General features: G+C 44.6%; 1 long non-coding RNA gene and 1 pseudogene across 2 annotated transcripts in view; one reads left to right on the forward strand and one right to left on the reverse strand.

Annotated features, from left to right (window-relative positions):
* Nucleotides 1-25,804, forward strand: part of LOC108178726 (uncharacterized) — a 104,541-nt gene that overhangs the window by 44,709 nt on the left and 34,028 nt on the right. The window lies entirely within an intron of this gene.
* LOC108178725 (small ribosomal subunit protein eS27-like pseudogene) lies at nt 20,601-20,978 on the reverse strand (annotated as a pseudogene).

The raw sequence follows: 25,804 nt of genomic DNA on the forward strand, positions 1-25,804 counted from the left end.
CATCCTCTGCTGCTTTCCCAGGCCCTTGGCAGGGAGCTGGATGGGCACTGGAGCAGCCAGGACTCGAACCTGCACCCGTAAGGGATGCTGGTGTCACAGACAGAGGCTTAACCCTCCGTGCCACAGTGCCTTCCCCATAGAAGCTTTAATTATATCAACAGCATCCCTTTGCAGCAACACTCGCGTTAGTGTTGCACTGGATAACTGGGGCCTGTATCCTGGCCAAGTTAACATCAAAAAAGCCACCACATCCATGTTTAGTCCATTTAGGACTAATTGTTCATCATTAATGAGGCAAGACCCTTCTGAATATAATTGTCAGGTGAATTGTGAGTTTTTTTTTTTTCAGTCAGGCTAATGGGAATAAGCACTAATCCTAGCCCTGTGTGAGTGTGGGGTACTTGGGGCCACCGCGTTGTGGTGCAGCGAGCTAAGCCACTGCCTGTGATGCATCCCATGCCAGAGCTCTGATCCCAGGAGGGCTGGCTGCTCTGCTTCCCATCCAGCTTCCTGCTAATTACCTGGGAAAGCAGCAGAGGGTAGAGCAGAAGTGGAGCAGCCGTGACTCAAAGCAGCACCCATATGGGATGCGTATGGCACAGCACCGGCCCCAGGACACTGCATGTTTACAGATACAGCTATAATATACATTGCTCAATCTTGAGAATGATTCCAAAATGGAAATGAATTCAGTAGGCAGCTCCTAGGTGTCATTCCTGAGGCAGTTTTGAAGGACTGAATGTGATCATTTTAGAACTTGTCAGATTTTAGGACTTGTGCCCACGCCTCCACCCTGCTCTCCGCCTCAGGAGGCTGCTTTGTGTGAATCGCATCCACAGCCTCCCCTGCTGTCTGGCTTCGTGTTAGGTTCAGCCAATGGGGATTCCCTGGCGGAAGATCGGAGTGTGGCAGCCGTGGGCGGGCACTACCCAGACCTCCCTTCAATGGAGAATGTTCTGGGAGAAGTGTCATTGGCTGCCAGCCTCCCGCTGCCACCCCTTCAGGATCCGAGGGCAGCATTCTTCCCTAGGCCACACTCGCCCCAGGCTCTTCCCTCTCACTGAACACGATGGGGACCACAGCTGGGCCACTCCTGCCTGCCTTGGGTCCTCTCTAGCAGGCAGTCTTTGCTCCGGGGTCCTCCATGGGCCTAGCCAAGACTTCTTCATAGTGGTGTGGCCATCTTGAGCTTGCCCTACCCACCCCTGCCCCTGCCCCCACCCCACTTCCTTCTTCTCTCCTCCCACAGGAGTCATGTCTGCTCCCCCATCTGAGCTGCTGCTTGCTCTGTTTCCCTTTAATCCTTCTCGGAAATGTGCCCCAGTCAATGTCTTCCACGTGTGGTTCTGTCTTGGGCTCTGTTACCTAGAGGCTGAAACCTAACACCTGGAGAACAGGCTGGGAGTGAAGTTAGGGTCTGTATTCTCTTGGCTTTCTCTCTTGGTGGTTGCCACTGGTTGGTCATGTCCCTTGTCCGAAAGTCAGAGCTCCCCTCAAGGCAGTCACCCCTACATGGCTTTTCCCCTATAAGTTCTGGCAGCTACTCTCTCCTCTTGTCACTTCAGCTCTACTAGCTACAACCTTGGGCTACCGATCAGCCCTGCACCCCTCACCTGCACCCCTTTGCAAAGTCTGTAAGTCAACTCTCTTCAAATGACGGTAATGGGAGGGTGACATTCTTCCCTATTGGGACCTTATAGTAGTTACCATCGGCATTCCACCCAGATCTTTGCCCACTCCCGGCTTCTGTAAGTGTCCACCGCTGCCTCATTCTCTGGAGAACTGCCCCCCGCAACTGGCTGAGGCCACCTCAGCTGGTCCCCACAACCCTGCTGGCTCACAACCAGTGACTGATGATGAGAGGCACAAAAAGCCAACTTCTTTGGCCCCCAGGAGGGCACCTCAGTAGTGAAGTTTGTACGCCGGAGTCCTCCCTCTTGTGGTTCTGAGACTGGGGCTGCACTCTTGCTGGGGGTATTAGGCCTTTCCACGTCCAGGTCCGGCTCCATTTCCTTCCTCATAGGCTGTCCCTGAATTCACCGGCTCAACAACTCCTGGACACTGATCCCTACTCTTGGGTTTGGCTTCTAGGGAATCTGACCCAAGACAGGCCCTGACTCTGCACCTGCCAACGCGGGCACTCATCGCAGTATGTAAGTTTCAGGGACGGCACTCTGCCCATATAGTTCCATGACTGCGAGGAGTACAACAATCCTATGGCAGAGATACTCGAGTGCACCAGCTGCTTAGCTGGGAGAGCTCACCAGCACCTCGGACAGACAGTGTCAAGGCTGTGTCAAAGCAGGACGTTAGTCAGGGGCCCCCAGCCCAGTGCTCTCTCCTCTTGGTGAATTGCTTTGCAAGTCCTTTCAACTCAACCTGAGTATATACTGGAAGGTCCCCTGAACACGTCCTGGGGGATGAAGAAAGGATACCCCAAGATTCCTTACTCACCAGTAATTGGGTGGGGAACCTTATTTCTGCCAAGGCTCATTTGCATATTTTTAACATAATTCATGGACCATACAAAATTATCAACTTCAAAAGTAACCTGCGATAGATTTACTGAATTTCGAGTCCTGCCTGCGGTTGCCATGGCAGGGCCAGAGCAGATGATTTTGCAGGACTTATGCGCCCATGGGCCCCATGCTCCCCACCCCTGTATGGTTCCGTGGGAGAGGAAGCTGATAGTAAACCGCAGAAGCTTCAGAGAGAGCCAGGTTGGAGTTCAATTTCTAGTGTTACCATTCACTATTCATGTGTCTCAGTCAAGGTAGCTAATCACTCTGTACCTTAATTTCCTCACTTATAAAATAAGACGGATAGTATCACTTCATTAGTTGTTAAGAATATATTCAATACTATGCAAAGTGCTTAGCACAATACCAAGTACAAATGAATTATTCAATAAATGGTAACTCCTACTATCATTGCTCACCACTTTAAGCAAGTGCTTGAGATTAAGCTAACAAGGTGTGTCTTTAATACTTGTAACATGGAGAGGAGACACGTTTTTATACCCGTGAGTGTTGGCAGCCACAAAAGCAGAGGCCACTTATATGAGATTTCCTTCTGCTTGCCCTAGTATTAATTCAGTCTTCCTCTTCAATACTTCTTCTGGACTATCCCTCCTTGGTCAGAATTTTAACAAGCATTGGGGCCAGTGTTGTGGTTCTGCAGGTTAAGCCACTGCTTGCCATGCCGACATTCTGTATTGGAGCACAGGTTTGAGTCATGGCTCAAACAAGTAGGGCTGGGCCAGACCAAAGCCAGAGCCAGGAGCTTCTTCTGGGTCTCCCACATAGGTGCAGGGATCCAAGCACTTAGGCCATCTTCTACTGCTTTCCCAGGTGCATTGGCAGGGAGCTGGATCGGAAGTGGAGCAGCAGGGACTCAAACCAGCGGCCTTATGGGATGCCAGTGTCATAGGCGTCAGCTTTATCTGCTATGCCACAGGACCAGCCCCTCAAATAAAAAATTTTTTAAATCTTTAAACACAAAATTTTAACAAGTATGCATTTTAAGTGTAAGATGATGATTGTTTTAGGTAATTGGGTGGTGAAAAGAAACAGTAAAGTTAAAAAGTACCAGGGTCTAAATGAAAAGATAAGTAAGCACTTGTATTTGCAAGTTTGTAACTACCCAGAACTTTGATTTGTTGAGACCTTCTTTTGCAGATACAGGAAGCTGTGTGACTATGTTCTGAGTAAGAAAAAAACGTAAGCAGAAGCTTTGGGTGGAGATTCTGGGAAAGCTCTTTTTAAAAGGGGTTGACTCACCTGGCAAGTGTCCTGCTCTTTTTCTGTTCTCGCTGCTTATTCCTCCAGCCTGGAATGCAAACATGATGGCTGGAATTGCAGTGGTCGTGTGACAACCAGGGAGCAAACTGTGGGATGAAATTGTGTGCTAAGAAGGGCAAAGCAGCAAGATAAGAGGAGCTGGAGACTTGGATGACTTCATGGGCTTGTTGTACTGATGTGAGCAGAGAGGAAGCTAGCGAACAGGAGCTGAGGATTGCAGCATCTGTGCTGTAGCCCCACGTGCGCCACCAAAACCCCACCCCCTTTCGTGCAGAGCACAGCTCCAGGTTTTTTTTTTTTTTTTAAGATGTATTTATTTAGTTATTTACTTGAAAGGTAGAGTTACAGAGAGGTCATCTAATTGTATTTTGGTGCCCATTATCTTATCTCTGCCTGCCATCCTACCCGTGGACGGAACTAGAGGACATCATGTTAAGTGAAATAATCCAGGCCCAGAAAGACAGATACCACATGTTTGTGGCTGTTGGATAGGAAATCACCAAACTGTCTCCCAAAGCAACTGTTTCTGCATTCCCGCCAGCAGTGAATGCGAGTTCCTGTTGCTCCAGGTTCTCATCTGCGTTTGCTGAGGTCAATGTCTTGTTTGTCATCTGTTATGAGGTCTTTGACCCTCTCTTATCTGGGTTATCCATTTTCTTATTGTTGAGATTTTTTTTAAGATTAAATTATTTATTTAAAAGACAGAGTTACAGAGAGGCAGAGGCAGAGAGAGAGAAGTCTTCCATCCACTGGTTCACTCCCCAAATGGCCTCAGTGGCCGGAGCTGGGCTAATCTGAAACCAGGAGCCAGGAGCTTCTTCCTGGTCTCCCACACAGGTGCAGGGGCCCAAGGACTTGGGCCATCTTCTACTGCTTTCCCAGGCCATAGCAAAGAGCAGGATCGGAAGTGGAGCAGCTGGGACTTGAACCAGCGCCCATATGGGATGCTGGTGCTGCAGGCGGTGACTTTACCCGCTATGCCACAGCGCTGACCCTTTTTTATTGTTGTTGTTGAGCTTGAAGAATTCTTTGTATATTTTGGATAACAGTCCATTACCAGATACGTCTTTCACAAATGTTTTCCTTTCATTCCCTCAACAGTGTCTTTTGCAGAGCAAAAATGTTAAATTTTAATGAAGTCCAGCTTAGCAATGCTTTCTTTCATGGATCATACCTTCAGTGTCCTTTCTGAAAAGTCATGGTCAAACCCAAGGTCATCTAGATTTTCTCCTGTGTTATCTTCCCAGAGTTTATAGTTTTGCATTTTACATTTAGGTTTGTGAGCCATTTTGAGTTAATTTTGTGGAGAATGTAAGATCTGTGTCTAGATTCAATGTTTTGGCGTGTGGATGTGTAGTTGTTGCTGCCCCATTTCTTTTTTTAAAGATCTATTTATTTATTTGAAAGTCAGAGTTCCAGAGAGGCAGAGGCACAGAGAGAGAGAGAGAGAGAGAGAAAGGTCCTCCATTCACTGGTTAACTCCCCAGTTGGCTGCAACCATTTCTTGAAAAGACTATCCATTGTATTGCCTTTGACCCTTTTTTTTTTTTTTGGGAAATCAAAGAAACTTGTTCAAGTACATTCTTACTTATGCCCTCCAACCGCTCCTGAAACTCCGGAACCCAGATTCGTACTGAAAAGGGAAGTGGGTTAGAAAACAGATAATTATGTTAAAATGTTTTCCCCAACTCAGACACATATTCGCATTTCTGTTGACTTGTAGCTTATTTAATGCAGGACAAAAGTCAAAATCTTACTCTGCACTTATATTTTCTATCTAGTTTGAGATGTGCAAAAGTAAGTATTCTGGAGACTCTTTTAAAAATCCTCCATGAAATCTTGACTTTCTGATACCTTCGAAAGGTTGTCTTTTCATTCTGAAGAAAAAGAAGGATTTTATTCTGCTTATGATCACTGCACTTAAGGAAGATCAGCCAAAGGCTGCTACATCTTCCCATGGAAGCACCGGCATGTTTGTAGTCAGGGAGACTAGATAGCAAGGGCAAATCCTGTTTTCATATTCCAGGATCCCAGTGGGGGCTCCCCCTACCCTCATCTCCATAGGGAGCTTGTCTGGTAGTTTTAGGCTTCGTTTTGGACTTTATAACTCTTGCCGGTGTCCCACGGAAAGCTAGAGCAATTCAGAGCGCTCCTTCAGTCTCATTGGATCCTCGTAAAGGTGGCCCAGCTCTTCCCTGAGCAATGTCAGTCCTAGACCGAGCTCACACCCTGGGGACCTGCGCTCCTGCCTGCTCATGACCTCGCATGAGTTAGAGAAACCAGTTGGCACGTCACAAACTTGAACTTCCCAAATGTTCTCTGTTCGTGGAACCCTTAGTCTCTCGTGGGCCCCTTTGCCAAAATAAATACCTAACAGCTCTGTTTATTAAGTAGTTGAATCCAAACAGCTCAATAGATATTCATGTCCTGATAGCATACCGATCCCTTGGAAAAAAAATACATATGAATTGAAAGAAAAAAAGCAGTATTTTAATTTCCTTCTTATGAAACCATAGTTGGCTGCCGACGGGATGTGTGTACCTGTGGGACGTCATAGTTTCTCAAGTCTTGGAATCTGTTTGGTTAGCACCACACGCTTGTCCTGTCCATGCTGATTGGTCATACTGCCGTTTGCTTGGCTCACAGCAATTGCCAAAAGCTCAACCTTGCAAAGATATGGCATCGCTAGAAGGAATGTGGTAGGGGCTTTTAGAGGAAGGCCATACCAGAGATGCCTTCTTCTCCAACGTAGTCAACTCCCTTGGCATCACACTATGAACGATCTTTCTCTCCATAGTACATTGCGGTACCTGGGCATGGAGGACTCCAAGCAGCAGCCACCACACCGTACCTGTACCAACTGCCCTCTCCATGTATACTAAACTTCTTCTGGATGGTTGCCTTCATCGGGAATTCACAGTCACGTCTTAAATGTTTGTCTCACAATTCTCCTTCGGGTATCTTGGTCTGTGTCTGAGCCCAATCGACCAATGACATTCTTCAAAGTCTTTTCTGACGTAGATAAATCAGCTCATGTAAATCAATCTTGGGGCTGAGGGCCTCTTAACACCCACATCACTGTCTCTGATTAGGCTCTCTTAGAACACGCAATTACAAGCACTACTATATATTGTTTTTCATTTGCCAAAATAAATATTTCAAACTTCATATCTTTTATGTTAAAGGTTTACTTATTTATATTTATTTACCTATTTATTCAAAAGGAAGAGTCACACAGAAAGATGGAGTGACAAAGAGAGAGAAAGCTCCTCCATCTACTGGTTTATTCCTTAAATGCCTGCAACAACCAGGACTGGCCAGGCTGAAGCCCAGAGCCAGGAACTCCATCCGGGTCTCCCACATGGGCAGCAAGAACTCAAGCTCTTGGTCTCTCATGCATTGCTTTCTCAGATGCGTTGGCAAGAAGCAGGATCTGAAGCGGAGTAGCCATAACTCACATTGGCACTTCAATATGGGATGCTAGCATTTCAAGCAGTGGCTCAATTTGCTCTGCCACAATGCCCGCCCCACGTCATCTTTTTAACATATTAGAAAGTTACAAGTGGTGGATAGCCTTTGGGTTGTAGGAAACTTTGAATTACCAACTTAAAAAAAAAAAAGTCAGAAATCAAGCAATAGTAAATACTCCTACAAGTAAGATCATGCTTATGCTTAAGAGAGTGCCAGCAACCGTGGTTCTATTTGTAGAGGATGACTAGTCTAGAGTTAAAAGACGGATTTTGTCATGTGTGGTGGGACTGTGATGTGCTGTTTACATCTCACGTCACTGAAAGACCTGTTGTCCCAGCTGCCAGGAGTAGATGTGTACATGAGGGTACTTCAAAAGGTTGCGGAAAGATGTAATTAAGAGATAAGTTTAGGAAAGGTGCTTTTGTATAGAGGTTAAGATACCACATGGAAAGTCCGCATCCCGTGTTGGAGCGCCTAGACCTGAGTCCCAGCTCCACTTCCCATTGCAGCTTCCTGCCAGTGCACACCTGGGATGTAGCAGCTGAGTGGCCCGAGTAGTGGCATCCCTGCTACTCACATGGGAGACCTGGACTGAATTTCCAGTTCCTGGCTTCGGACTGGCTCAGCCCTGGCTACTGGGGAGTGAACCAGTGAATGGGAGCTCACTCTCTCTGCCTTTCAAATAAATAAATGTTTTTAAATTCAAAGTGAGTTTATTTTGACACAAAACCTTTTTGATAGCCATGCATAGTTTTTTCAGAATATGCATTTCCCACAAACCTTCTGAAGGCATCTTATAGTTTATAAATAGCTACTGAGGTCACACCCTTCCCGTGTGCAGTGACTAATAGATGCAGCGACATGAAGGCCTGGCCACCTCCGTTCACAGGGAGACGATTTAGCTTTGCAGCTCCCCCCTTGGAGTTGGCCAAGGCTGTTGTCAGGCCTGCGTCATTGTCCAACCTCTCTCCGCCCACCCCCGCTTGCTTCATTAGGTGTTGGTCCCAAGGGCACTTCCTAATAAGCAGCCTACACACGGAACCCAGCTAACAACAAAACGTTGCTTTTCTGGGTAATATTCTAGATATCTGGTAGCTTAATGTTCACTCTGCATGAGACCTTGCAGTGAGCAATATTACTGTCACTTCTCTCATTCTGTGGATTCTGTCTTCAAATTATTAATCACCTCTGAGAAAACCAATTTGGCAGATTAGATATCATGGCACCAAATGTCACAGTGAGTTTCTCTATCTGTAAGAGAATTTCAAAACGTTCCTGGAAAATGAAATTGAAAGAGAAGTTTATTTTGATGCAAAAAAAATGAAATCTCCTGGTTTTTTTTATAATACATAATTTCTATGAACAGCTATAGATAGCTAATAAAAAAAGCAATCTTATGCACCAGTAATCTCCAGATATTCCATATTCTCCCCTGCGTTACACAGCTCCTTGGTAACGAGGCAGACCATTCGATTAGTTCCGGCCCATGTGCGGCGAGGGAAGGGGTCACTTCCGGGCTGAGGCAGTGAGCCGCCCTGATGTGGTTGTCCTCTCTCTCTTCCTCTGCTGAGGGAATGAAGGACTTCGTGGTGCAGACAATGCCGACACAAGAGGTTGAAGCCTCTGACCGCCTGGGGACCTGGGTGACTGTGACCAGCTTATGTTGTATTAGGCCACCAAATGTTACCTCACTCCTTGTAATCAGCCTACCCTGACTATTACACTCCATAAAATACATTCACTATTAATAACACTGTAAGCTAAGAATGTCATTGGCTAATTCCCTGCGCAGCTCAAACGTCTTTATTGTGATTCATTTCTATTTCAAGACCCTAAATGCACTTGACATTCTCCAAAGTTGTCTTTCAGGTTCTCAGCCACATTCCAGGGAGCCAGGCAATCACCAGCCACCCTGGACTGCAATAGCAAAGCTGGCACAGATGGGTCAAAAAGTATCCAAAAGCCATCCTTTGCTTCATTTGAATAGTAAGCTCTCCACACCGGGAGCCTTGTTAGCATAACATGTAGCCTAAACTGACCCAGGTTTGTGAACTGAGCCTGCACACTCTCCCTTCCATGCTCTTTCCTTGTGCTTCCTGGTTCACTTCCTACGTAAATTAGTAAATTATGTTGCTCCAAGTCTTTGTCTCCAGGTCTGCTTTGGGGAGACAGCCACAAGGAAACATGATATTCTACAACACTGCCTTATGTCTAAAGGCCAGAACTCACAACTTTTACCTGCACTAGAGTTCCTCCTTACCCTGAGACATGGAGAGCACTCAAAGATGTATGTCAACAGTACCGGAATCTGTGAATGAGTCCCTTGGTGATCTCAGTTAGATTCAGGGTTACCCTGCTAATAGTACTGCACTGTCTCACTGGGTCTAGGAGGAGACTTACAGCTCCCTAGGAATTGGCCCCACCTCTATCACCATCCTCTGTATTTCAGTGGAGAGGTTTCCAGGCAAGTTTTTCCAAGAAGTTGTTTCTCTTCAAGGATCTGTATTCAGTCATTCAACAAGTGTTCGTTAAGTGCCAGGCACAATGCTGGCATTGGATATCATATTTAAAGCAGTATGATTTTAGAGGGGTAGTCGGTAACTGTGATCATTGACGTTAGAAAGTTTGGAGGGGTTCATATACTTAAGTATGCTCCTTATTCATCCTGGGAAAGAAGTAGTGACAACTGGTCGGGCAGATCCTATGAGCCGTCTCGCTTAACTCCAGTTGCAATGTCGCTGGTGTTTCAGTTGGAATTTTCCCATGGAATGGTTGTATATTTTTCCTGGCTACATTACTTCTGGCTGAGTCACATCCAATCCCCGTCTGCTTAAAGTAGCTAGAATGAGCTCTTTGTCCCTCACTAGGAACCTTGAGGAAGAGAATGTAAACATCAGGTTAGGAGAATGTTGCTGACGATCCATACACTGCTCTAGGGAAGCAACGTGTGGATGAGCCTATAGCAGAGGGCGCAGAGAGTGTGGACTTCCGTGTTTCGCATTAACACCCACCAAAGATCATCCACGTGGCTGCATCTGTGGATGCCAGCCGTGCTGTTTCCTTGGCCACCCAAGTGCCTGTGAACAGAGGGCTGGCGGTGCAGTGATGGAGACTTTCTGTGGGCCCAACAGCCTACATTCTCTTTCCCCATAGCTCATCTACCTACTGTCATTACTGAATTTCCAGCCTTCCGGCAGGAGAGACCAATGCTAAACCCCCAACATGGGCTATTGCCCTGGGAGATCAGCCAGCCAACAGCAGATGCTAAACTTTTGAGTTTTTGCCAATCTTTTTGTTTTGTTTTAACGATTTATTTATTTGAAAGGCAGAGTTACAGAGAGAGAGAGAGAGACAGACAGACAGACAGAGAGAAAGAGATCTTCCATCCACTGGTTCACTCTCCAAATGGCTACAATGACAGAGGCTGGGCCAGGCCAAAGGCAGGATCCAGGAGCTTAATCAGAATCTCCCACGTGGGTGCAGGGACCCAGGGACTTAGGCCATCTGCTACTACTTTCTCAGGCGCATTAGCAGGCAGCTGGATGGGAAGTGGAGCAGCCGGGACTTGAACTGGCACTTACATGGGATGCCAGCATCATAGGCAGCAGCTTTATCTGCTGTGCCACAAGGCCAGCTCCAGACTTTTGCCAGGCTTCTAATTGAGAAATGTAGCTTAAATTTCCATTTCTCTGACTAAAAGTGAGGTCCAACATCTTGTCATATGTTTAACGGCCCTTTTCATTTCTTTTTCTGTGAATTGTCTGTACCTGTGTCTTGCTGATCTTTCTATTGGATTACTGGTCTTTCCTTCTCAATTTAAAGAAGCTTATTATATTACTCCTTGATTACAAGTTGCAAATATTTTTCTCACTTTCTCATTTGTCTTTTCACTTTTCTTTTGAGACTTTCTATCATGCAAAACTTTTTTCGTTTTTATGGGACCATACTTACCTGTCATTTTTCGGATTTTCTAAAGACTTGTTGATTTGAAAGGCAGAGTCACAGAAAGAGAGCGAGATCTTTCATCTGCCGCTTTACTTCCAGCTGGATCAGAGTGGAGCAGCCAGGACCGGAACTGGCACTCTGATGGGGGATGCCAGTTCCACAAGCAGCGGCTTCACCCACTGCGCCACGGCGCTGGCTCCGGTGTTTCTGTTACTGCTTCTAGAGTTTGAATCATAGTTAGGGGTGTTTCCTCACACCGAAGCTTTAAGGAAAGTCACTCATATTTTCTCTTTTTACTCATGTAGTTTCATGTTTCACATTAAGAATTTTGATCTAGCGCAAATTTATCCCAGTGTAAGGAATACATCAGATTTTATCTTTTCCCAGGTGGCTTTTCAGTTGCTTCAATGCCACTTATTTTAGAAGTTTTTCTTTCCTTCACAATTGTGATAAACCCATAGTGAACCAGCGGATAGAGGATCTCTCTCTCTCTCTCTCTCTAACTCTCTCAAATAAATAAATAAAATCTTTAAAAATTATTTATTTAGGTATTTAAGTTTGCTTATTTGAAAGGCGGAGAGAGAGAGGGAAAAATCTTCCATCTGTTGGTTCGTTCACTCCCCAAGTGCCTACAAGAGCCAGAGCTTGGCCAGGCTGTAGCATGGAGCCAGGACCTCCATTTGGGTCTCCACGTGGGTGAACAGAGACTCAACCACTTGAGCCATCACCTGCTGCCTCCCAGCACCACATTAGCAGGAAGCTGGGTAGAAAAGGAATGAGCTGGAAATTGAACCAGCGGTCTCATATGGGATGTTGCCCTCTCAAGTTCTGGCTTACCCTGCTGTGCGACAATGCCTACCCCTACTTTTTTTTTTATTTTTGACAAAAACTGTATATATTTATTTTGAAATATGTGCATTGCAGAATAGCTAAATTGAGCTAATTAATATGTGTATTACCTCACATACTTTAGATCTTTTTTTGGGGGGGTAAGAACGCTTAGAATCAACTTTCCTGGCAATTTTCTTATATTGTTAAAATATTGTTACCAAAGTGTACAATAGATATCTTAAAATTAGTCTTCCTAACAAATTTTATGTCCTTTGAGCAACATTTCACCAACATCCCCCACCCCCTACTCCCCACCCACCAGTCTACTCTCTACTTTGAGTTCAACTTCTTTAGGTTCCGCACATAAGAGAGATCATGCAGTATTGGTCTTTCTTGCTCTCCTGGTTCATCAGCTCAACACAAGTAACAGGATTTCCTAACTTTCTTGCAGCTGAATTGTATTCCATTGTGTATATATACCACGTTTCATTTATTCATTCATTTGTTGATGGGCACTTAGGTTGATTCTTTTTTAAAAAGATTAAAAAAAAATTTTTTTTTTACTTATTTGAAAGGCAGACTTAGAGAGAGAAAGAGAGAGACAGAGAGACAGAGACAGAGAAACCACTAGAGAGAGAGAGAGAGATCTTCTGTTCACTGGTTCACTCCCCAAATGGCTGCAGGAGCCAGGGCTGGGCCAGGCCAAAGCCAGGAGCTTCATCTGGGTCTGGCAGGGAGCTGGATCAGAAGTGGAGAATTGAAATGGTGTCCACATGCGATGCCAGCATTGCAGGCGGCAGCTTAACCCATTATGCCACAGCGCCAGCTCTGCACTTTGGCTGTTGTGAATAATGCAGCAATAAACATAGGAGTGCAGGTGTCTCTTTGATATGATTTAATTTCCTTTGGTATAAACCCAGGAGTAGGATCACTGAATAATGTGGTGGTTCTATTTTTAATTTTTAAGGAACCCCTATGCCATTTTCCATAACGATGATTCTGATTTATATTTCCACCAACATTTACGAGGGTTCCCCTTCCTTCACACCTTCTCCAGCGCATGTTACCTCTTGCCTTTTTTTAAACCATTTTATTCATATAAGTGGAACAAATTTCATGTAGCTCATACGTACAGTTTTAAGAACATAATGACACTTCCCACCCCATCCTGCCTCCCTCCCTCAATCCCACCATTCCTCCCACTTCCTTTCTTATTTTTCTTTTAATTCTTGTGATAATATACATTTTTTCTTTGAGAATAAGGTTTTTTTTTTTTTTTTTTTGACAGGCAGAGTGGACAGTGAGAGAGAGAGAGAGAGAGAGAGAGAAAGGTCTTCTTTGCTGTTGGTTCACCCTCCAGTGGCTGGCGCACCGCACTGATCCGAAGCCAGAAGCCAGGAGCCAGGTGCTTCTCCTGGTCTCCCATGGGGTGCAGGGCCCAAGCACTTGGGCCATCCTCCACTGCACTCCCGGGCCATAGCAGAGAGCTGGCCTGGAAGAAGGGCAACTGGGACAGCATCCGGCGCCCCGACCAGGACTAGAACCCGGTGTGCTGGCGCCACAGGCGGAGGATTAGCCTAGTGAGCCGCGGCGCTGGCCGAGAATAAGTTTTATCATTAACTGAAGAAGCACCCAAGGAAACAAGCAAGGGAGCTGGGCACTCAAGCTTATCTAAAACTTATGAGACCTAAGAATGTCCTCCATTTAATACACTAAAACAAAGTATAACAAGTTTTACTGTTAACTCTCATAATACAACTCTTTGAGGACAGAGGACCTGCATGGGAAGTAAGTGCACAGTGACTCCTGTTGTTAATCTAACAAGTAACACTCTTATGTATGATGTCTGTGATCACCCAATGCTCTTGACATGAGCTGCCTAGGCTATGGAAGACTTCTGGATTCACAAACTCCGTCAGTATTTAGACAGGGCCATAATCAAAGTGGAAGTTGTCTCCTCCCTTCAGAGAACAGTACATCCTTCTTTAATGACCACTTCTTGGGACCTCTTGTCTTTTTGATAATAACTCTTTTTTTTTTTTTTTTTTATTTTTGACAGGCAGAGTGGACAGTGAGAGAGAAAGGTCTTCCTTTGCCGTTGGTTCACCCTCCAATGGCCGCCGCTGCAGCCGGCGCACCGCGCTGATCCGATGGCAGGAGCCAGGATCCAGGTGCTTTTCCTGGTCTCCCATGGGGTGCAGGGCCCAAGCACCTGGGCCATCCTCCACTGCACTCCCTGGCCATAGCAGAGAGCTGGCCTGGAAGAGGGGCAACCGGGACAGAATCCGGCGCCCCGACCGGGACTAGAACCCGGTGTGCCGGCGCCACAAGGTGGAGGATTAGCCTATTGAGCCACGGCGCCGGCTCGATAATAACTCTTAAACAGGCATGAGGTACTATCTCGTGATTTTAAGTCGCATTCCTCTGATTATTAGCGATTTCAAGCCCTTTTTTGGATACACTTGTTGGCTATTTCTGTGTCTTCTTTTGAGAAATATCTGTTCAAGTCCTTTGCCCATTTTTTGATTGAGTTCTTGGTTTTCTTACTATTTTTTACATATTTATGGGGTACAGTATGTTAATACCAGCATTCAGTGTGAAGATCAAATCGGGTTAGTTAGCATTTCGTCTCCTTAAACATTAAAAAAGGTTTAATTAACAATAATAATACATATTCATGGGGTACAGGGTGACATTTTAATAAATGTATACAATATGTACTGATTGAATTTGGGTAATTAACATTCCCCTCTCCTTGTCATCACTTTCTGATTGGAGTCTTTGAGCTCCTCTCTTCTATTCGTGCAGAAAATATATGTGAGATTATTGTGAGCTGCGGTCACCTCACTGCGCTGTGCTGCACGGGGAGCTTCTTCCTTCTGTCTAGCTATACCCAACCCCCTCTCTCCCTCCTCCTCCTCCTCCTCAACCCTTCTCAATAGTAATCAAATCGACTGTTTTTTTTTTTTTTTTTTTTTTTTTTTTAGCTTCATATGAGGGAAAAACATGAGGTACTTGTTTTTCTACTTGGAATTGATTTTTGTGTGTACCGTGAGATAGGAGTCCAAGTTATATTTTTTCCTTTTACACAGAGATATCTGCTTGTCGCAGACAATTTATTGAAAAATGCATCTGTTTCCACTGATCGGGAACACCGCCTCTGCTGTAGATCATGTCCGTGGTTGTGCAAGCCTGCTTCTAGACTTTCTATTCTGTTCCCTGGCCGCTTCGTTGCCAGTCCACTGCCATACTGCATTAATCACTGTACCGTTACACTGGCTTCTTATCTGCTAGGGCAGTTCTGGAGTTTTCTTTTTGTCTTCGGGAGTAACTTGAATATTCTTGTCCATTTGCAGCCCCGTATGAATTGTAAAATCAGCTTCTCAGGTTTCACAGAAATGCCTCTTGGGGGAGGGGGAGGGTTTGAGTGAGTTTGCTCTGGCTACTACTTCCATTCCCATTTTGAATAGAAGTGGTGAGTATGGGCATCCTCGTCTTCTTCCTGTCTTAGGGGAAAGGCTTTCCACTTTTCACCAATGAGTATGATGTTAACCATGGATTTTATATAAAGGCTTTTGATTTCTGCATGCTGGTTGATATTCTACATTAAAATGAATTTTCTTATTGCTTGTGGTTCTTTTTCCACATGATCTTTTGGATTTTCTGACATAATAATATCAACTGTGAAAGAGATAAGATTTACAGCTTCCTTTCCCATTGTTATGTCTCTATCTGAGTTTTCTTGTCTAATTGCATTGGCCATGACCTCCCACATAATGTTTGAAAGTAGTGGAAACAATGGGCCTCCTTTTCTTGGTCCTGACGTTAGAATGAAAGCTTCCATTATCTCCCTATTACATGAGATGTTGTACTTTGGGGTAATCTTATTAAGGAAATATCCTTCAAGTCCTATCTTATGGATTGTTTTTCACATAACTGTCAACTCCTAAATTCATAAATGGAAAAAAATGAGTCTCATTGTTTATCTTTAAAATATCTGTCAATGTGGAATGTGGCACATAATCATAATGCCATCCCCAGCAGGAGTATTTCAGAATTTTTATCATGGGTTGGCATTGTGGCACACCAGGTTGAGCCTCGGCCTGCAATGCCAGCATCCCATATGGGCACTGGTTCCAGTCCTGGCTAGTCTACTTCCCATCCAGCTCCCTGCTAATGTGCCTGGGAAAACAGCATAAGATGGTCCAAGTGCCTGGGCCTCTGCACCCATGTGGGAGACCAGGAAAAAACTCCTGGCTCCTGGCTTTGAGTTGGCTCAGGCCTGGCCATTGCAGCCATTTGTGGAGTGAAAAAATGGCTAGAAGATTCTCTCTCTCTCTCTCTCTCTCTCTGTAACTCTGCCTTTCAAACAAATAAAAACAAATCTTTTTTTTAAAAAAAGAATTTGTATCACAAGAAATTTACGATCCCAGTGGATGGGTGCCACATGTCACAGTTACAGCATAATTGAAAATGTTCTTTGATGTAGAGCAGGAACACTATAGTATTATGGGTCCCTGATTGAGAAAGATCTGGGTTTGAGTCCTAACTCTGCTACTAGGATCTTGGACAAATTTCTCGGTCTCTCAGAGCCTCCCTTTCCTTTTATGTAAAAGGGGATGATGATAGTAGCTACTTTAAGGATTCTTGTGAGACAATTTTCCTGGAAGCTTTCATTCAGGACTTAGCATATAATAAATGCTCATTAAATGGTAGATATCACCAGTACCAAAACAAGTAAAAGAAATAATAAATGCTGTGAAGAATCTCTGGCAGAAGAGGGCACTTGAGCCAGCCCTTTGAAAGCTGTAGGGCTTGAATTCAGAGAGGGTTGGGAAGTTGAGGAGGGAAGAAGCAGTTTCTAGGCCCGGTATTGTGGTGCAGTGGGTTATCCGAGCGCAGGTTTGAATGCTGGCTGCCCTGCTTGTGATCTGGCTTCCTGCTAATATCTGTGGGCAGGCAGCAGAGGATGGCCCAAGTCCCTGGGCCCCTGCCACCCATGTGGGAGACCAGGATGGAGTTCCTGGCTCCTGGCTTCAGCCTGGCCCAACCCTGGCTGTTGAGGCCATTTGGGAAGTGAACCAGTGGATGGAAGCTCTCTCTGTCTCTCCTTCTTTGTCTGATACTTTGCCTTTCAAATAAATAAATTAGTAAATCTTATTCTTTTATTTTAAAGCAGAGTTTCCAAGTAAGAGGAGAAAGATCTTTAAAATTTAAAAGGTCATGCTAAAACAGTGGTTCACTTTAATTTGTGTTTTTAAAAAAGTCCAACTGACTTTTGAAACCATCATTATTTAAAATTTGATATGTTCTCCTCATATACCATTTGCAGAATTCTTGAATATGAATAGCATGTATTATTATGCATATGAGAGAAAAGCATTTGGAATCGAATTCCATGCTATCTATCTTTAAGGCCCCTACTGGCTTCTCCATGCCCCATAGTTTTTGCCTAGCTGCTACTTTGCATTTTAATTTGACCCTGCCTTTTTTTTATTTGCACTTATTACCAGATTGCTTTTTAAAATTAAATATTTTTGTGTGTTCCCTATTCAGTATTTGATGACTGTTTATTACTATAATTCATTGTTCAGAATAATGTACCACATCCTGCATCCATCATTGCACTCCATTCTCCATGGGGTCTAAACCATTTCAGAGTCATTAAATGAATGTGCAATTTGGGAATTAAATGAATGGAAAAGGAAGAGAATGGGCATCCAAAGGAGGTGAGGAGGTGAAGGAGGCAGCGGTGGGTTTACGCAGGGCACAGCTTCCCTTGCCAACGCTTCGTTAAAATCCTCAAACTTTCCCTGCCCCCCTACTCCACACCCCACGCACCTAATCGAGTGGAAACTTGCATCGATCTCTTCCAGGCCGACGCTGGGGTGGGAAACTGTGAACAAACATCTGTGCAGCACCCAAGAAGACCCCGAGTCCAGACTTTAGATGCCAGTAGTCTACTTAGGAGAGGATCCTGGGAAACACCAGTAGGGGGAAGGGAGAAGCGAAACAGGAAGGAGAAGGAAGCTAGTGATGGATGTTATTGTCAAGCACTATAAAGCGTGACTCGTTCATTGAAAATATTAAAAATAAGGGCCAGCGTTGTGGCACAGCAGGTTAAACCACCACTTGCAGTGCCAGTTCCCCATATCAGAGTGCGAATCTGCACCGCTTCCAGTCCAGCTCCCTGCTAATGGCCTGGGAAGGCCGCAGAAGATGGCCCAAGTACTTGGGCCTTTGCCACCCACATGGGAGACCTGGATGCAACCATTCTGGGCTCCTGGCTGCGGCCTGGCCCCAACCTGACTCTTGCATCCATTTGGAAGATCTCTCTGGGTCTGTCCCTTTCTCTCTGTCTTTGATGTAAATCTTAAAAAAAAAAAAAAAAAAAAAAAAAAAAGCATGTGGGCTATAGTAGAGATCTCAAGCAGAGGGGATTTTAATCCAGACAACTGGTTACAAAGGTGTTGGGAGGGTTAAAGGAGTAAAAGGGGCAAGTGTGAGTCAGGCACAAGGGAATTGCTACCATCACCTGTGGGGTGCACGATTGGGCCACTGACCCAGGCAGTGGAAGAGGGCTGCAGGGAGGAGCTAATCTCCATTCCAGAGCTTTGCAGCCGTCCCACCTAAGGGTCTGAGGAAGGAACTGTGTAGCTGCTGTCGGTTCCGACCCCCTCGGAAGAGCAGAAACAGGTAGAGGAAGTGTGCTGTAATCTGATCCGTCCTCAGTGAAGCCTCCCTCACTTGTGAACCTGGGACTGTCCAGGGGAGTGGTCATCTCTTTCCTCACAGGTTCATCATTTCAACTCAGAGGTAGACAGGCCGGTGTTGTGCAGCAAATGCAGACACTGCTTGCGACGCTGGCATTGCATATCGGAGCGCCGGTTGGTTCGAGTCCCAGCTGCTCCACTTATGATCCAGCTCCCTGCTGACGTCCCTGGGAAAGCAGTAGAGATGGCCCAAATACTTGGACCCCTGCACCCACATGGGAGACCCTGATGAAGCTCCTGGCTCCTAGCCATTTGGGAAGCGATCCAGCGGAATGGAAGATCTCTCTTTGTTGCTCCTTCTCTCTGCCTTCAACTAAATAAATAATTTAAAAAATTTTTAAATTTATTTGAGAGTTACAGACAGTGAGAGAGAGAGACAGAGGTTCACCCCCTAAATGGCTACTATGGCTGGCGCGCTGCGCCGATCCGAAGCCAGGAGCCAGGTGCTTCCTCCTGGTCTCCCATGCGGGTACAGGGGCCCAAGCACTTGGGCCATCCTCCACTGCCCTCCCGGGCCACAGCAGAGAGCTGGACTGGAAGAGGAGCTGCTGGGACTAGAACCGGCACCCATATGGGATGCCGGTGCCGCAGGCGGAGGATTAACCAAGTGAGCCACGGCACCAGCCCCAACAAATAATTTTTTAAAAAATAAAAGGTGGGGAGAAAAGTGACAAATAGGAATACAGCACCACAACCCCAACCTACTGAGAGCATAGGTTCAAACCGTGTAGGAATTTAGACCACAAGAATGTATTCTTTACCCGCCCCCTTCACTGTGTCTGAGCTTGAGAAAGCTGGAATTTATGGAATGAATCCGGGCTGTGGAGAAAGCCAGCCCTGATCCCAAGCAATTTGTTAACCAATTACCCAGTCTGCTTATCTCCACATAGTTTTGCTCATCAGATAATAGATAGTGCTTTCTCTGACACTGCTCATCTTGGACATGCCTTTGTGGAACCAGTGGTTTCACTAACGCTGGGATAGGGAAAACAGAAGGAGGTGTGGTTGCTCTGGCATTGAGAGCAGAGGTCATTTTCCCTCTCTGCTGGCTGCTGCCCCAGCCTCAACCACAGGCCACAGAACCCAACGAGATCATGCAGAGACTGGAGCAGTGTGTGACCAAGGCAACCCTCTCTGTCTTTGGCATACACGATCTTTGAAATAAATGAAAGGGAAGAGATCTGAATGCCTTGTCCAACCAAAAATTTCCCACCCTGGTTTGTCCTGAGAGAGAGAAAAATAAAAAAGGCATGCATTTGTTTGGCAGTGTCTTTTGTCTACCTGGAATTGATTTTTGTGTGTACCATGAGATAGGAGTCCAAGTTATATTTTTTCCTTTTACACAGAGATATCTGCTTGTCTCAGACAATTTATTGAAAAATGCATCTGTTTCCACTGATCGGGAACACCGCCTCTGCTGTAGATCATGTCCGTGGTTGTGCAAGCCTGCTTCTAGACTTTCTATTCTGTTCCCTGGCCGCTTCGTTGCCAGTCCACTGCCATACTGCATTAATCACTGTACCGTTACACTGGCTTCTTATCTGCTAGGGCAGTTCTGGAGTTTTCTTTTTGTCTTCAGGAGTAACTTGAATATTCTTGTCCATTTGCAGCCCCGTATGAATTGTAAAATCAGCTTTTCGAGTTTCACAAAAATGTCTCTTGGGGTTTTCATTGTGTTTGCATTAAATCTTTCGATCATCTTGGGGGAGAAATGACATTTTATTTTTGCCCATAATCAAAACTTTATTGAAAAACTGACATCGAAATAGGAGATAACTTGTATACCTTATAAAATCAAATGAGATTACATTCTCTTAGTAGATTCACTCTAATCACTGAACTTAACGATAAGGCTTTCGGTGAGAAAACACAAATCCAGGAAGTTGTGTGGGGCACTAGTGTTGTTTGCTTCTAAAGGAACAGCTTTCTGTGAGTCGGGCCTTTCCTACTGTAGGCTGGCACAAAACTGTAGAACCACCTACACAAAAACTCAGTGTCCGAGCATGGCTGAAAACCATGGTGATCTTGTAGCAACCCAAGCATTTTACATCCATAAAATAAGAATTCGGACTTTGAACTAGCCTTTTTTTTTTTTTTTTTAATGTTTCTTTTTTTCCTCCTGCAAGGAGGGATGGAGTAAATCTCTAGCCAAGAGCATGTTGGCAGTCCGTGAGCCTGGCACCTCTGACTTTCTCTGGCTACTGCCCTAGCGACCAGAAATGGCATCTTTACAATATTATTCTTCTAATCCATGAGCGTAATATTTCCTCAATTCAGTTAGATCTTTAAAATCTCCTAATAAACTTTTATAACTTTTCCATAGAAAATGAAAACATTCTATTTTTTAAATGTTTCCTGAACTTGAAGTATACTTCTTTTTCACCTTTATATTAAGGGAATACTTTTTAAAATAGAATTCTAATTTTTTTTAAATTTCCTTTCATTTTATTTGAATGGTAGAGAGAGAGAAATATCTTCCACCCACTGGTTCACTCCCCAAATGCCTGTAACAGCTGGGTCAGGGCCAGTCCAAAGCCAGGAGGCCAGAACTTGGTCTGGTCTCCCATGAGGATGGCAGGGAATCAAGTTCTTGAGCCATCACCTGCTGCCTCCCAGGGTGCATATTAGCAGGGGTTTAGGTCACAAGTGGAGTAGCTGGAATTGGAACCAGGCACTTGGCTATGGGATGTGGGTGTCCCAAGTGGCATCTTAACCACTGCCCCGATGCACATTCCAGGAATAACTTCTCTGAGTGGGATGTCGTGCTGTTTCACTCCACAAGGCAGCATTCACAATTTCAGTGATTGTGTTATAAACGACAGTGTGAATGAAGGTGCCGCCTATGGTTGACTGCTACGATGTTTATGTGGTTTGTCCCCCAGAGGTTCATGTACTGGAATCTTGGTCCCCAGCGTGGTGCTATTAAGAGGTGGAGTCCACTGGGAGGTGATTGGGTCACTAGGGGTATCCCCCTGGTTCAGGACTAAGTCGTTCTCATGGGACCCCCGTGTAGTCCTCTAAGAGTGAGTTGTTTTCTAGGAGAGCAATGTTGTTCTCTCCTCACTGTGGGGCCGCCTGTATCACCGTGTGATCTCTTCATCCTCTACATGTTCCTCCCATGATGCCATTCTCCATGAGGTCTCTGCCAGAGCTGGCACCATGCGGTTTGGGCTTTGAGCCTTCAAAACCTCTTTTCTTAAAGTTACCCAGCCCTTTTAACAATGGGAAACTGACTAATACGTTGGACAGCATGATAGTACCACCTGTAGTGTGCTAGCATCGTAGAAAGTGTCTCATGTTACACCTTCTACTTGACGACACCTTGAGCAAAGTTGTCTGTCTCTTGCATTCCTTGAGACAAGGAGTTTAAAGAATTAAGTAATTTTACTATATCAGTACTCCTTGCATTGCTATTTACTTATGGATATGAATATTTTTTCAATGCTTCCCTCTATAAAAATGAAAAATAAGAACTAATTGATATTAAGTATATCTCATTTTAGTCACTTTTGGATACATGGACTATTTTTAAAAGTCCATTTAATTTATTAAGTTATGTGTTTTACATAAAGTTTTAATAATTAATTTTTTAAATTCATATAACATTTGTGTTGTTTTGATCAATTGAACAGTTCTAATCATCATAATTATAATTTAATCTATAAGAATAACTATTTAACATGTACAGCCTTTTGGTCTCAGAAAATTAGACATTTATTTTAATTTTAAACATGCATATATATACATATATGTACACATATATATTTGTTCCAAAGAAATATGATAGGATGATTAATAAGATTTTCCAGCCTAAAAACATTAAATATATTATATTAGCATAGTATTCAGAGGGGAGGAGAAATGGAATTATCACTTCTAGGAGAGAAACGAATAATGTGATATATCCAGCTGTTAAAAGAAGGGCTTGTTCAAATTCTTTAAAAATGGACAATTGTGGATTTTAAATTACTACTGAACTTAGTATCCATTGGATACACTTGATAAAATCGTGTACATTTTACTTTAAAATGTTGATTTTAGTAACATGTTAGAAATTAGTTCCTGGGGCTGGCGCTGTGGCATAGCAGGTAAAGCCGCCGTCTGCAGTGCCGGCATACATAAGGGCACTGGTTCGAGTCCTGGCTGCTCCACTTCCGATCCAGCTCTCTGCTATGGCCTGGGAAAGCAGTAGAAGATGGCCCAAGTCCTTGGGCCCCTGCACCCACGTGGGAGACCCGGAAGAAGCTCTTGGCTCCTGGCTTTGGATCAGTGCAGCTCCGGCCATTGCAGCCATCTGGAAAGTGAACCAGCCGATGGAAGACCTCTCTCTCTCTCTCTCTCTCTCTCTCTGTCTCTGTGTCTCTGTAACTCTGTCTTTCAAATAAATAAATCTTTTTAAGAAAAAGAAATTAGTTCCTGTGTTGGAAATTGCTGGCTGCCCACCAAAATCCATTCTCTCCATCATTGTAACTGAGATTTGGCTAAATTTCTTGGTCTCTCTTGAAACTAGAAGTGACCATAGGCATGATTGCTCATCAGCGGAATTTGAGCACAAGTAACGAGTACAAGTCTATTGTTTAAGAGACCATTTCTGACCCTGGGTGATCCTTCCTTCTCCTCTGCCACTGGCTAGCGTGGAAATGAAATCTCACGTTAAAGGCAGCAGATCTGTCGTAACCTGATTCCTTTCTGACTGGGTAGAGACCTAAAACACAGGGGCCTATGTTGTGGCTCAGCGGGTTAAGCCATGGCTTGCAACTGTGGTCCCCCATATCAGAGCACCGGTTCAAGTCCCAGTCACTCCACTTCCAATGCTGCTAATGTACCTAGGAAGGCAGCTGATGATGGCCCAAGTCCTGGGGCCCTGCCACCTCATCTCAAAGACCTAGATGGAGTTCCAAGCTCCTGGCAGACCAGACTGTTGTGGCCATTTGAGGAGTGAACCAGAGTCTGGAAAATCTCTTTCTCTCTCTCTCCTCTCTGTGTGTCACTCTGTCTTTCAAACAGATAAATAAATCTTTAAAAAAATGTTCTCTTAAAAAGCATGTGATATGACAGAAATAGATGTCTTTGTTTTTTAAGTCTCTATAATTTAAAGGGCTTCTTTGTGAAACCAGCAAGACCCTCCTTAATTAATACAGGAATTGGTACCATGAAAGGGAGGCACTGCTAGAACAAAAACCTACACTTTGCAGCATTTGCTTAATGGGCAGGCAGCAAGTGGTGAAGAAATAGTGAGCCCGAAGGGCTGGGAATTCTGAGAAAAGCGGTAGAGTTGTGACCTCTAGTAACTTGGAAGGCAGACCACTCACCTACTGAAAATGCCTTTAAAAATATTACACCTTCCTTAGGCATATGTTTGCAAAAACATACTGTATTTGAAAAAAAAAAAAAGTACAGAGCAGTAAGGCGTAGCTTTTATATTAGTGAGGGTTCACATTTTTCTGGAGGAATCGAGACACTGTCAGCATCAGGACCATGGGGAATCGCAGAGGCAATAGCGGAGCCTTACTAATGCGGCTTTACCAACCCTCTAGATGGCACAGAGGATGATAACAACAGCAAGAACCAGGTTGTGAACATCACCCGTCTCCCCAAATGGTTTTTTCCCAAACTTGTTCTTCATATGTGTTCATGGAGACTATGGACAAGGAAGAAAATCCAGAGAGCAAAGCCAAGACCTCAGAAAGACAATGAACAAGAGAATTCTCTCCATCCGCAGAACCAGGGACATTCAGATATTCTGGACATGTGACTTAATCTACAGCCAGAGCTGGGAGTCTTTGCATTACATGCAATATGGGCTTAACAATCTTTCTGGATCAATGACTATTCATTTCAAAATTTTCCTTTTTCCAAAAAGGACTTTCATTATGGTTATCCTATTCCCACATCACTATTGGCTGCTGGGTAGACAGAGGCAGACAACTTGTCTTCTAGTCTATAGATCTACAGACCTTGGGGAGTCACACTTACTAAAATCCATTTTTCCTTCCTCCATAACGATCCAGTCGTAACTAGGACGTGGCTGCTCAGCGTGGAACTACATTTCCTAGACTCCCGTGCGGCAAAGCCATGGTCATGTGACACAGATTTCTTCAATGGCGTGTGAGCTTCAGCTTCCCTTGCTTAAGGGGAAGTTGGGGGTTGAGCTGGCGTTGGACGCAATCAACTACGGTCTGCAAGCTTCCTGACGCCCCACCCACAGGCGTGAGTCAGGGACTGACATCTCGAGCTGAGCTGGAGTTTCACAGCCCCAGACAAACCGTGCTCTGGAATCCCTGGCCCTGGGATTCTGTGCTTTCTCCCTGCTAGCCGGAATAGTGACTAGTAGCATGATCTTAAAGCCACATGTTGGAGATGAAACGTGAAACCATTATATGAAAAAAAAAAAAAAATAAGCTTCCTTATTCTTTAAGCTCTTCAGTGTTTGAAATCTTTTTTTTTTTTTTTTTTTTTTTTTTGTAGAACAAAACCTTTCACCATGACCAATACACATAATTTGTAATTGGTTAAATTTCTAGTAAAAAAAATTAGATAACTTCCAAATGTGTGAAAAGATTAATAGTTTTTTTTAAATTTACTTTTAAGGGAGTCACAAGCAAAAACATTATATCCCTGGAATAGTTTGTACTCAATATTCTCTCTTTCTTTACCTTCCATTAGCAACCTATTTTTTTCTTGCTCCCACCCCTCCAGAAAGAGAGGATGCAGGTTCCAAAGAAGTTGGTTGATACATCAATTATTTGCTCTACCCACAGCGACCTCTAAATATATCCAGTGTCTACTGACAGTTCCTTCTAAGGGGCCCTACTCTACCTTCAGCTATTGTTAAGAAAACTGCCTGGGGCCGGTGTTGTGGGTCAGTAGCATAAGCCACCACTTGCAACACCAGCATCCCATATCAGAGTGCCAGTTCATGCCCTGGCAGCTCTGCTCCCAACCTAGCTCCCTGCTGATGGCTTAGGAAAGCAGTGAAAGATG

This window comes from Oryctolagus cuniculus, chromosome X (assembly GCF_964237555.1).
Source record: "Oryctolagus cuniculus chromosome X, mOryCun1.1, whole genome shotgun sequence".
NCBI classification, from domain to species: domain Eukaryota; kingdom Metazoa; phylum Chordata; class Mammalia; order Lagomorpha; family Leporidae; genus Oryctolagus; species Oryctolagus cuniculus.